The following is an 11,410-nucleotide window of genomic DNA, read 5'->3' on the forward strand; positions in this document are numbered from 1 at the left end:
GATCTCTGAGGAACCCAGAAATTCACAGGGAACAGCAAATGACCACAGGCCAAAGGTGAGGATCAGGGACAGAGACGCCAGCATCTGTTTTAGGAGCGCCTGCTCGGGCCGAGACACAAAATCCCCCAGCAGCCCCCGAGACACACGCTCCACACCTGGGAAAACAGGCCGAGGGAGGCAGAAACAGCTCCCCAAGTCTGCACTAAACTTGAACTTGCTCTGCTCTCTGCTTATCAAACCACCTCTGGCTGCCCAAGAGACTCCTTCCAGAGCACTTAATGGGCTGTTTGTTCACTGCGCGTGTATTTGCTGGGCCCTCGTCCATCTCAGGCAGAGTGCTGGCTCTGGGACACAGAGATGGGACAGTCCCCAGCTCCGAGCCACTCACGTGCCAGTAGGGAGGATTGACTTGATGAAGGCCTTGGCCCAGAGCTGGTGACGGGAGGGATCCAAGGGCCGCTGCCCTCCCCCGGCCCCCCTGGCAGCCCCAGGAAGCAGTGGGCCTGGGGTGGGTCCCTGCACGCGCAGGGCTGGGACAAACAGCCCAGGATGCCAAGTGAACCTCTGTGTGCCGGCGACTTTCATCTCTGCGCTCCGCAGGCATTGGCGTTGGCAGCTCAGCCCCAGGAATCTGCCCTCTGCGGGGTCTGAGCACGCCCAGAGCAAGGGCCAGGGTCCTGAAGTCCCCGCCCCCTCCCCCACCGGGTTTGCTTTGGCAGTGCTCAGTGTTGTCACTGCGGGGGGGGGGGGTGAGCACAGGCCCCCTCCCCTGCTGGGGGGGGCGGGGAGACAAACCCCTGCCACAGCTGGGTGTTTGCATTTGCCTGACACCAGCACCCTGTGTGTGCTTGGACAGCAGCCCCTGGGGGGCCTCACTTCCAACAGAGCCCAGCCTCCCCCGACCCTGGGTCAGGCCTAATCCCTCGCCTCCTGCCCACCCCTGCATGGGAGCTGCGTCCACCTGCTGGCTGGGCCCAGGCTGCTTCCTCTGGCTTGGACCCGGAAGCACCTTCCTCCCCTGCCCCTCCTGCCCCTCCTGCCCTGCCCCGCTCCCCCCCTCCCTGCCTCCCACTCACTCCCAGGGTCCAGCTCATGAGGGGATGGGATGGCCGGGCACTTTCGGCCACCAAAATAGTAATGGCAGAAGCCATCAAGGGCTGTGGCCAACTGAGGCGGCCACTGCCACTGATCTGACCACTCTCTGGGATGGCAGCTGGGGTCCCCTTGGTCACCCTCATGCTGGTGACAGGAGCCCAGGGCCAGGGTGGCAGCAGGTCATTTTGGCTGTGGTTGGATCGATGTTGGGAGGGGATGGGGCCTTGGAGAGGAGGGTGGGTCCCGGTGTTAGGGAGCTTCCAGCCCCCTCTGTCCCCTCTCTCTGTCACCACCGGTGCCGAGCGCTTGGACCTGCCAGCCTTCAGAGCTGTGGGCCAGAACCATGAATCGCTCCCTCTTCGGTGTTCTGTTATAGAGTGAGAACGTGGCGGAAGACAGCAGGCCACCTGCCCCATGCCACGAGGCTGGCCCTGGGCCAAGTGTCCATGAACCAATTCACACGAAGCCCATCGCTGGGGACCAGGCTGCTCCAGCTCCCTGGGCTTCGAGCAGCCTCACCCAGTGCCCCACCAGACTCCACTTCCAGGAGGTCCCTCCCTTCTGCTCCACACCTCCAGGGGCTGGGGGGTGGGGATGGGGCACAGCAGAACGGGAGCAGGTGCCCAGCTCACCAGGACACATGAGGAGAGCTGGGGTCAAGGGCAAGCCCAGATTTGCACGTGCAACCTCGGAGGATCCGGGTGAGCTCCCAAGTGAGACGGCCCACAGCACCCAGCCTTGAGTCAGCAAGTCGCCGGCTGGGGGATGCCCGGGGCAGGGGGCAGCTCCCGCCCAGGGTGACTCCCCCTCCTCACAGGCGGCACTCAGGCCCCTTGGCTGGTCCAGGCCTTTGGGCCTCCTCACTGCTTCCATCAGGAAGAGAGCGCCGAGCTAGGACAGCCCCCTCCATCCAGCTCCTTTTGCTCCAAGTTCAGTGAGGGACAGCTGTCTACCGCTGCGAGAACAGCATCGGTGCGGGGCTGTGGCCGGGCTCTCGGCCGGGGTCCTCCAAGGCACTGCCTCAGCCGCTCTGCCAGCGCCTCCCCTCCCCAGCCCGTTCTAGTGCCTCCCTCTCCCCTCGCCACGCCACTCACACGCACACGCACAGTCTCGTGCACACATCATATGCACGCACGTTCACGCACATGCACACTCGCACACAGAGCCGGCGGGCAGGGGCTCTCACCGAGTTTCCTGCATCCCCTCCGCAGGTGCTGAACAGGCCAGACCCAGAGGCCTGTGTGTGCCGCACCACGTCCGCCCAGCAGGCTCCCCGGAGCCCCAGCGTCTGCACACCTGTGTGAATGGGGCCGTGCAGTCAGTCCCCACCTCTCTGTTCCGAGCTCCAAGAGCTCACAGATGCCCCCAGGAGTGGAGAATGTCACCAGTGGAGGTGAGCTGGACGCAGGGCCAGCACATGGTTTCCAGCCCTAGCTTCCCTTCCGGCTGGGGGCCCAGCACCCTAGCTCGCTGCCGCCGGGCCCCTGGTCTCGGTGTGGAAGCCGGCGCCCGGGGCCCTCTGGCCTCTCAGGTACCCATCCCTTCCAGGGACCCTCAGAGCCTCCTACTGGCTCACTCGCTCACTCACCCCACACACAAGAAGGGGCTTCAACAGGCTCATGGGGAAATGGAGTGGAAGGGCAAGTTTGTCTCGGTGCCCGGATTCTGCAGTCCCTGTCTGCTGTTCCCCATCGCACGCCCTGCACACGGACTTGCCGCCAGGCTCTGCTGCCTGCCAGGCCGTTCACGTGGCACTTAGCAGGCACCCCGAACCCTCCTGACCCTTGGGAGAGCTGTCCGGCCAGCACATCAAACAAGCAGACCGGCTGTCAGCAGGTGGCCAGGGCTGCAGATAGAGCATTTGTCAGGGAAGGGGCCCAGGAAGACGGGACCTCGCCTTGCAGCCTCTGTGGGGTGGCGTGAGCCTCACAGGTGCGCCGGGGAGGAGTGATCCAGAGAGAACTGCAGGAGCAGAGGCCCTGAGGCTGACCTGCTGGGTCCAGGCGAAGGCCAGCGTGGTGCCGGACAGCCAGCAGACAGAATGATGGGGCCGGGGCCCTGGGCCACGCCCACCCTACTGAATTGCACCCGGATGCGCTAAGCCGGCTGCTCAGCCTCTGAACCTCAGTGCTGTGAGTTGGGTCCAGAGCTGCTCCAGTTAGGTGAGATCCGGGGTGACAGGCCCTTCTGCTAAGGCCCAGGCAGCCCCTTCTGAGGCTTTGCAGCGTGTGTGGCCGTAGGGCTCTTGGCCCGTACAAGAGTGCACGTGGCTGGGTTTCCATACAGCTCTACTCTGGGACGCTGGCATTTGGATTTCGCCTGATTTCCCAAGTGCTGTAGTGGTTTTGACTTTTTCTTTCCAGACGTTTGGAAACGTAAGGCTTCTTCCTGGCTATGGGCCCGACAAAAGCAGGTGCCATGTGGGACCCCTAGCAAGGAGATGGGCTTCAAGGCCAGGGTCGGCTCAGATGGCGACCGTCCCTGCCGCCCTGGGGGAGGAGAGACACCAGCGACACCCGTCCTCCACCCCTCATCGCGCAGAGAAAGCATTTCTGATGGAAATCCAAAAAGAAAAAGGAGAAAGAAGGAAAGAGAGCGTGGGAGGGAGTGGGGGGGGGGGGAGATTCGGGGTGGGGGAGGGATGGAGGGAACAGGAGAGGGGAGGAGAAGGGAGCATTGCCCATGACGTCCGGAAACTGTTTTCCTCGCAACCCCAAGTCTCAGCAGTGCCCAGCAGATAGAGAGCATTCGATAGGAGTTCTTAAACGTATGAGCCCCTTTCACGGCCGCGTAAGCGCTGTACGTGTGTGGAGGGGCGGAGCCTGGAGGGTGCCTGGAGGGCGTCTGTGTGCTCTGCCTCCGGGGGCGGCGCAGCTGCGTGTCCCGGGTGCTCACCCCGGGGCCGGGCACTCAGCACGGCGGTCAAGGTGCCGCTTAGGACGTCTGCATCCCACATTGGAGTGTCTGGGTTCGAGTCCCAGCCCCGTTTCCCATTCCAGCTAATGTGCACCCTGGGAGGCAGCAGGTGATGGCTCAAGTACCTGGGTCCCTGGCACCCACACTGGGGACTCAGATGGAGAGTTCTGGGCTCCTGGCTTTAGCCTGGCTCAGCCCTGGCCATTGCAGGCATTTGGAGAGTGAACCAGCAGATGGGAGATCTGTGTGTGTGTGTGTGTGTGTGTGTGTGTGTTTCTCTCTGTCTCTTTAAGACCAGGCCGCATGGGTGGGCCCTGGCCCAACAGGCTGGGGTAGAGGAGACCAGGACCAGGACACAGAGAGGGACAACCGCGGGAAGAGGGTGGGGCAAGGAGAAGCCACGACTGCCCCATTGGATGTTGAGCGTCTGCTGCAGAACTGCAGAGAGGAGTCGTGCAGACCCCCGGTGTGCGTCCGCTGTTAAGGCAGCCGGGCCTGGACCACCACGAGCTACAGAGCGCGCGCCATGTCCCAAGAGGCCCCGCCTCTGGCCTGCAGCACAGCGCTTTCTGTAGGAGCCCACGGAAGCCAGGATGCACCCCTCCCCCACACAGAGATGCCACTCAGGCACAGGGAGAGCCCCTCTAGTCCCCTGGGCACGGGGCAGTGCGCGGCTATGGGCCAGTGGCCCCTGGTCCCCCGTGTCTGCTGTCCGCCCTCCGTGCCGTGACAACAGCCTTCCCTGGGATCGGCTGAAGCGTGCGGCAGAGCGCAGAGAGGCCACTTGAAGGTGTGCCCTGCTCTGGGCAACCAGGGGGAGAAGGGTGCCAGCCCCCCCCCCCAACAGGTGTCTGCAGCCATGAGCTCCGGGGAAGGCACTGGGGCCCAGGCTCCGGCTTCCTCTGCTAGGACCTGCCACCACCCGTAGGGACCCACACCTGCTCCGCCAGCCTGGGCAGGGCTATCCCAGACCTCTGCCCTTGGCTCGTGGGCGCCACCTGTCTGCTCCCTGCATCTCCACGCGGGTTTCACTCTGCGCCTAACGTTTCCATGAGGACAGGGTCACAGTGGACTCTGGGCGCCACTCCGAAGCCGCCACTTTCACTTGCTGACCCCATGGAGACCCTGGCTCTGAATGAGGGTCCACTCTGAGGTTCGCAGCTGTGATGCAGCCCTGACGACCGGCCCAGCCGGCCCAGGTAGGGGTGGAGGGGACCGAGGCAGGGTCAGAAGCCCCAGTTCTGTGGCTCTGGTGCCTCAGCAGGGTCAGAGCCAAGGTCGTCACCCTGGAGAGCTGGGCCCAGAGAGGTGCTCTTGACAAGAGCACGGAGCCTGGAACTCAGCCCAGCTCTCTCTGGTGGGTGGCGGGGGCCGGGTACCTAGGCCATAACCCACTGCCTCCCAGGGTGTGCGTCAGTGAGAATTGAAGCGGAGTTGGACTCCAACCCAGGTACTGCAGGCGTCCCAAGCAGCCACCGAACCTCACACCCAACACGCACCCATGGTTACTCCTTATATGCGCATGGCCTCATGGCATCCCTGGCACCTTCCCCGGCACACACTGGAGAGGCAACGCCCATGGGCCCGTCAGTCTTCCTCGGCGCGCACACAGGATGGGACCGACCACCCCTACCTCTCTCTGATGACCAGGGCGCCAGCCCACCTTCCCAAGGCATCCTGTTGCGTGAAGTGTGCTAGGGGCTGGTCAAGTGTGTGGTGGGGGCCCGGTGCCCTCTTCATCACTAATCTCCTGGGCATGGGGTGTCCCCTCATCATCTGGGCCCCCTAACTTGCTCCTTGTCTCTGCCACGCAGGTTGCAACACTAACACCCCCATCCCTGCTTTCAAGGAAAACTCTGCATGTGAGTTTTAAGTGTGCATTTATATATGAAGAAAATTAAACGCTAAAAAGTGTGTTCTCATTGAATGCGTCTTCATACTTGCTGAACTGAGATGTGTGGGGAGCAATCCGGACTAGACTGAGTTACTGGAATTAAGACTTATTCTATGCATCTGCTCTCCCACAATATGGCGCTGGGAGAGAAGTAAACAGCTTCTACACAGCTGCCTCCAGTTCAGCCAATAGATAGCAGGACCTGCTCCTGATTGGAGGAGAGCAGCGTACTCGGCGTGTGGGCAGCCGAGTTGGGATTGGCGGAGGAGGACTATAAAGGAGGAGAGAGACGGCATGCACCGGGAACATCTAAGGGGAACATCTAGCTGAAGGAACACCTGTGCAGCCCCCGAGAAGAGCCGGCCGGCGGTGTGCCGCTCCCCTGCGGAAGTGGGGAATGTGGCCAGGGGGAACCGCCCTTCCACGGAGGTGGAAGGGACAGTAGCCAACCCGGGAAGAACCAGCAGCAAACCCGGGGAGGGCCGAGCAGACGAAAGAACAGCGCAGGGTCCTGTGTTGCTCCTCCACGAAGAGGGGGAGCGACATAATGGTGCCGTGACTCGGATAAGGAAACTTAGGAGGGAAGAAATGACTCGGATAGGAAACCTGACTCGGATAGGAAACCTAGGACGGATTAGCAAACTTAGGAGGGAAGAAACGGGAAGAAGCGGAAAATACCTGAGAGAGAGACTAGCAAACAGCCTAGGGAAAAGCCGGACGAAAGAGGTGCCGGAGGAAGCTGTTGAAAGCCTAGGCATAGACTCAGATACGGACTACGGGGGGAAGCTGGGAGAAATCTCTAAGGTCGAAAGCGAAAGTGAAAGCTAGAACAAACAGACTCGGATGCGGACTGTGGGGAGAGGCCAGGAGAAATGAGGGAGGAGTATTGTTGGAAGAAAGCTTGGGGAAACATACCGGGTAGAGAAAAGTGTTAGGGAAATTGAAGCCGCGGGGGGCAGGCCAAGGCGGAAACGGAAGCCACTTTGGGATTCTCAAGTTAGCCCGGGAATAGGGGGCGAAAGGTTGAAACCAGAAGCTGAAACGTAAGCCAGATTGGGATCCGTCTGATTAGCCCGGGGAGCAAAGGACGGGAAGCCAAACCGTGGGGTGGAGACGTATGCTGGGTTGAATTCGCCAGGCTAGCCCGGGGAACTTAGATTGAATGCTAGTGGCGGACACGTAAGCTACGCTGTGTTACTCGCGGAAGCCGCCGCGTGCCGAGAGAGCACGGGGCGTGAATAGATAGGGAACGGGGCTGGCGCGAGGCCGTGGTGCAGACGCGAAGGGCGTGGAGACCGCGGAGCGCGCGAAGCCAAGCCGCGCAAAGCCGGGAAGCTGCGCAGATGAAAGAGGCGCGGGCTGAAGCGGCTCAGCCGGGAAGCCGCCGAGAAGTAGCCTCGGGGCGGGCAGCGGGAAGCTGCGGGGATAAGAGAAACAGAAGTTTAGAAGTAAAGTGAGAGAAATAGGAATGCTGGAAGATAGAAGTGGAATGGGAGAAATAGGAATGCCCGGAGATAGAGAAATAGAGAAATAGAAAGGCCTCCCCTCAACATGGCAATAAGAAAGCTTGGATTCGGTCTGCCTGATTAAGTGAGGCGATGAGCACCTGCGGCGGCTAGCAGCTTATGCGCTGCAGGTCACCGAAGATAGGCACGAACCAACACTAATAAGTCTCCCCCACAATACGGCAATGAGAAGGCTTGGATTCGGTTTGCCTGATTGATAGGACTTGTAAGAGCCTGTGGCAACTCTAGCAAGTAGAGCAGAGTGTGTGCCGCGGGACACCGAAGACAGGCGCGTATCAACGCCAAAAAAATAAAAAGAAAGGGGGATCTGTGGGGAGCAATCCGGACTAGACTGAGTTACTGGAATTAAGACTTATTCTATGCATCTGCTCTCCCACAATATGGCGCTGGGAGAGAAGTAAACAGCTTCTACACAGCTGCCTCCAGTTCAGCCAATAGATAGCAGGACCTGCTCCTGATTGGAGGAGAGCAGCGTACTCGGCGTGTGGGCAGCCGAGTTGGGATTGGCGGAGGAGGACTATAAAGGAGGAGAGAGACGGCATGCACCGGGAACATCTAAGGGGAACATCTAGCTGAAGGAACACCTGTGCAGCCCCCGAGAAGAGCCGGCCGGCGGTGTGCCGCTCCCCTGCGGAAGTGGGGAAAGCGGCCAGGGGGAACCGCCCTTCCACGGAGGTGGAAGGGACAGTAGCCAACCCGGGAAGAACCAGCAGCAAACCCGGGGAGGGCCGAGCAGACGAAAGAACAGCGCAGGGTCCTGTGTTGCTCCTCCACGAAGAGGGGGAGCGACATAATGGTGCCGTGACTCGGATATGAAGCCTAGGCAGGGTTTAGTGTCGTTCCTCCACGAAGAGGGGGAGCGACAGAGATGCTTTCAAATTTCAAGTGTGCAGAGGCCAATTAATAAGATAAGAATGGAAGGGGGAGGCATAGATTTGGCTAAAAGGAAACGAGGCTAGGTTGTGCTCTTTGGTCGACAAAGTCCCCTAATTCTCATGTGCATGGTTTTCTGAAACACGAGTAATACAGTGATAATGGCTGGCCAGGATGGCCTGAGGGCTGAGGTCAGAGATCAGAGACGCCCCCCAAGAGTCTGGGTCAACGCCCTGCCACACCGTCAGGTCTTTGGAGGGATGGGCACCATGGGCACAGGGCAGGCAGCCAGCGGCGGGGATGGCTCTCTTCCCCTCTGGGGGCAGCGGCTCCCTGCCAGTGCCCCTCCACAGAGCAGGTGTCCTGGGCTCCTGGCAGGAAACAGGACAGCTTGGAAAGTAGCCTCTAACAGCGCACCAAGGACCAGCGACCCTTGGGCCATCAACTTATGAGACTCCGGCATGTCTGCTCTAAGGGGTGATGTGTGAAATCTTTGAATTTTTTTAAAGAGGTAACACCAGTTGGACAACTCAAAGCCGAGGCCAAGCTGCAGACGCCCGGCGGCAACACGGTACAACTGTCCTCAGCGCCCGTGGGGACAAGCACCAAGCCCCTCAGTGTGCACCTGCTCTCCGTGTGGACAGATGCACCTGCAGTCAAGTTCAAGAGCTGAGGATCCGACCTCTCACCATCGCACCTGGAGGAGCCGTTCTGTGGCTCTTCTTGGCACGTGTCCTCAGTGTCACTACTTTCTCTTTTTTAAAACTTATTTATTTGAAAGGCTGAGTTGGGCCAGCACTGTGGCGCAGTTGGTTAATCCTGCAGTGCTGGCATCCCATATGGGCGCCGGTTCAAGTCCCAGCTGCTCCACTTCCAATCCAGCTCTCTGCTGTGGCCTGGGAAAGCAGTGAAGGATGGCCCAAGTCCTTGGGCCCCTGCACCTGTGTGGGAGACCGGAAAAAGCTCCTGGCTCCTGGCTTTGGATTGGCACAGCTCTGGCCATTGCAGCCATTTGGGGAATGAACCAGCGGATGGAAGACCTGTATCTCCCTCTCACTGTCTGTAACTCTACCTCTCAAATAAATAAACTTAAAAAAAAAAAAAAACTTTCAAAAAAAAAAAAAAAAGAAAGAAAGAAAGGCAGAGTCAAAGAAAGAGGGAGACAGAGGGGGAAGAGGGCAAGGTCTTCCTTCCGCTGGTTCACTCCTCAAATGGCTACAGTGGCTGGAGCTGGGCCGGTCCGAAGCCAGGAACCAGGAGCTTCTTCCAGGTCTCCCATGTGGGTGCAGGGCCACCTTCAACTGCTTTCCCAGGCCATCAGTAGGGGCTGGATGGAAAGTGGAGCAGCCAGGACTGGAACCAGCGCCCATATGGGATGTCAGCACTGCAGGCAGAGGCTTAGCCCACTACGCCAGAGCGCAGGCCTCAGCATCACCACTCTTGTGTTTGAGGCCAACACTAGGAAGAGCACAGCTTCCTGAACGCAAGCACTTGATGGTGGAACGGGCCCCGTGATGGTGGGATAGGACACGTGATGGCGGGATGGGCCACATGATGGCGGGACGGGCCTCGTGATGGCGGGATAGGACACGTGATGGCGGGATAGGACACGTGATGGCGGGACGGGCCACGTGATGGCGGGATAGGACACGTGATGGCGGGACAGGCCCCATGATGGCGGGATAGGACACGTGATGGCGGGATAGGACACGTGATGGCAGGACGGCCCCGTGATGGTGGGATAGGACACGTGATGGCGGGACGGGCCATGTGATGGCGGGACAGGACACGTGATGGCGGGATGCGACACGTGATGGCGGGACGGGCCCCGTGATGGTGGGATAGGACATGTGATGGTGGGACGGGCCCCATGATGGCGGGATAGGACACGTGATGGCGGGACTGGCCCTGTGATGACAGGATAGGACACGTGATGGCGGGATAGGACACGTGATGGCGGGACTGGCCCTGTGATGACAGGATAGGACACGTGATGGCGGGATAGGACACGTGATGGCGGGACGGGCCCCGTGATGGCAGGATAGGACACGTGATGGCGGGATGCGACACGTGATGGCGGGACGGGCCCCGTGATGGTGGGATAGGACACGTGATGGTGGGACGGGCCCCATGATGGCGGGATAGGACACGTGATGGCGGGACTGGCCCTGTGATGACAGGATAGGACACGTGATGGCGGGATAGGACACGTGATGGCGGGACTGGCCCTGTGATGACAGGATAGGACACGTGATGGCGGGATAGGACACGTGATGGCGGGACTGGCCCTGTGATGACAGGATAGGACACGTGATGGCGGGATAGGACACGTGATGGCGGGATGGGCCCCGTGATGGCGGGATAGGACACATGATGGCGGGATGGGCCCCGTGATGGCGGGATAGGACACGTGATGGCAGGACTGGCCCCATGATGGCGGGATAGGACACGTGATGGCGGGACTGGCCCCATGATGGCGGGATAGGACACGTGATGGCGGGACTGGCCCCGTGATGACGGGATAGGACACGTGATGGCAGGGTAGGACATGTGATGGCGGGACAGGCCCGTGATGGCAGGATAGGCCTCTGAGGACCGAGCAGTCACTAAGTGAGGAACTGGCCGGTGGCGTACTGGAGCACACGTGCAGGGTAGAGGGGTGGCTCCCGGCCCAGAGGCTGGCGGAGGCTTGATCACACAACACAGGACTGGAAACGCAGGGTCTGGCCCTCTGTGGAACCTGCCACTCACGATATGCAGAGCTGTGGGCACCGACACCACAGATGGGGACGTCACGGATGGGTTAGCATGCGGGAGTCCCAGGGGAGACCTGTGAATCCCCGCAGCCTGGGACCAGGCACCTACGAGGAGGCCGTGGGGCATCCTTGAGAAGTGAACCCACAGCGTCACTCTGGCCAACAGGAAACAGCCCAGGTCCACTTGAGATCAGATCCAGACAGAGCCGGGAGGCCGCAGCGGGGCCCCAGGGTTCGCCCCTGCAACCACGCAGATTCCGGAGAAGTGGAGCGTGGCTTTAGCCCGGGGTCACAGGGGCCCTCACGAACAGGAAGACATAGGCGGCGGGAACAAACAGTGACACGCGGAG

This window comes from Oryctolagus cuniculus, chromosome 5, assembly GCF_964237555.1.
Source record: "Oryctolagus cuniculus chromosome 5, mOryCun1.1, whole genome shotgun sequence".
NCBI lineage: Eukaryota > Metazoa > Chordata > Mammalia > Lagomorpha > Leporidae > Oryctolagus > Oryctolagus cuniculus.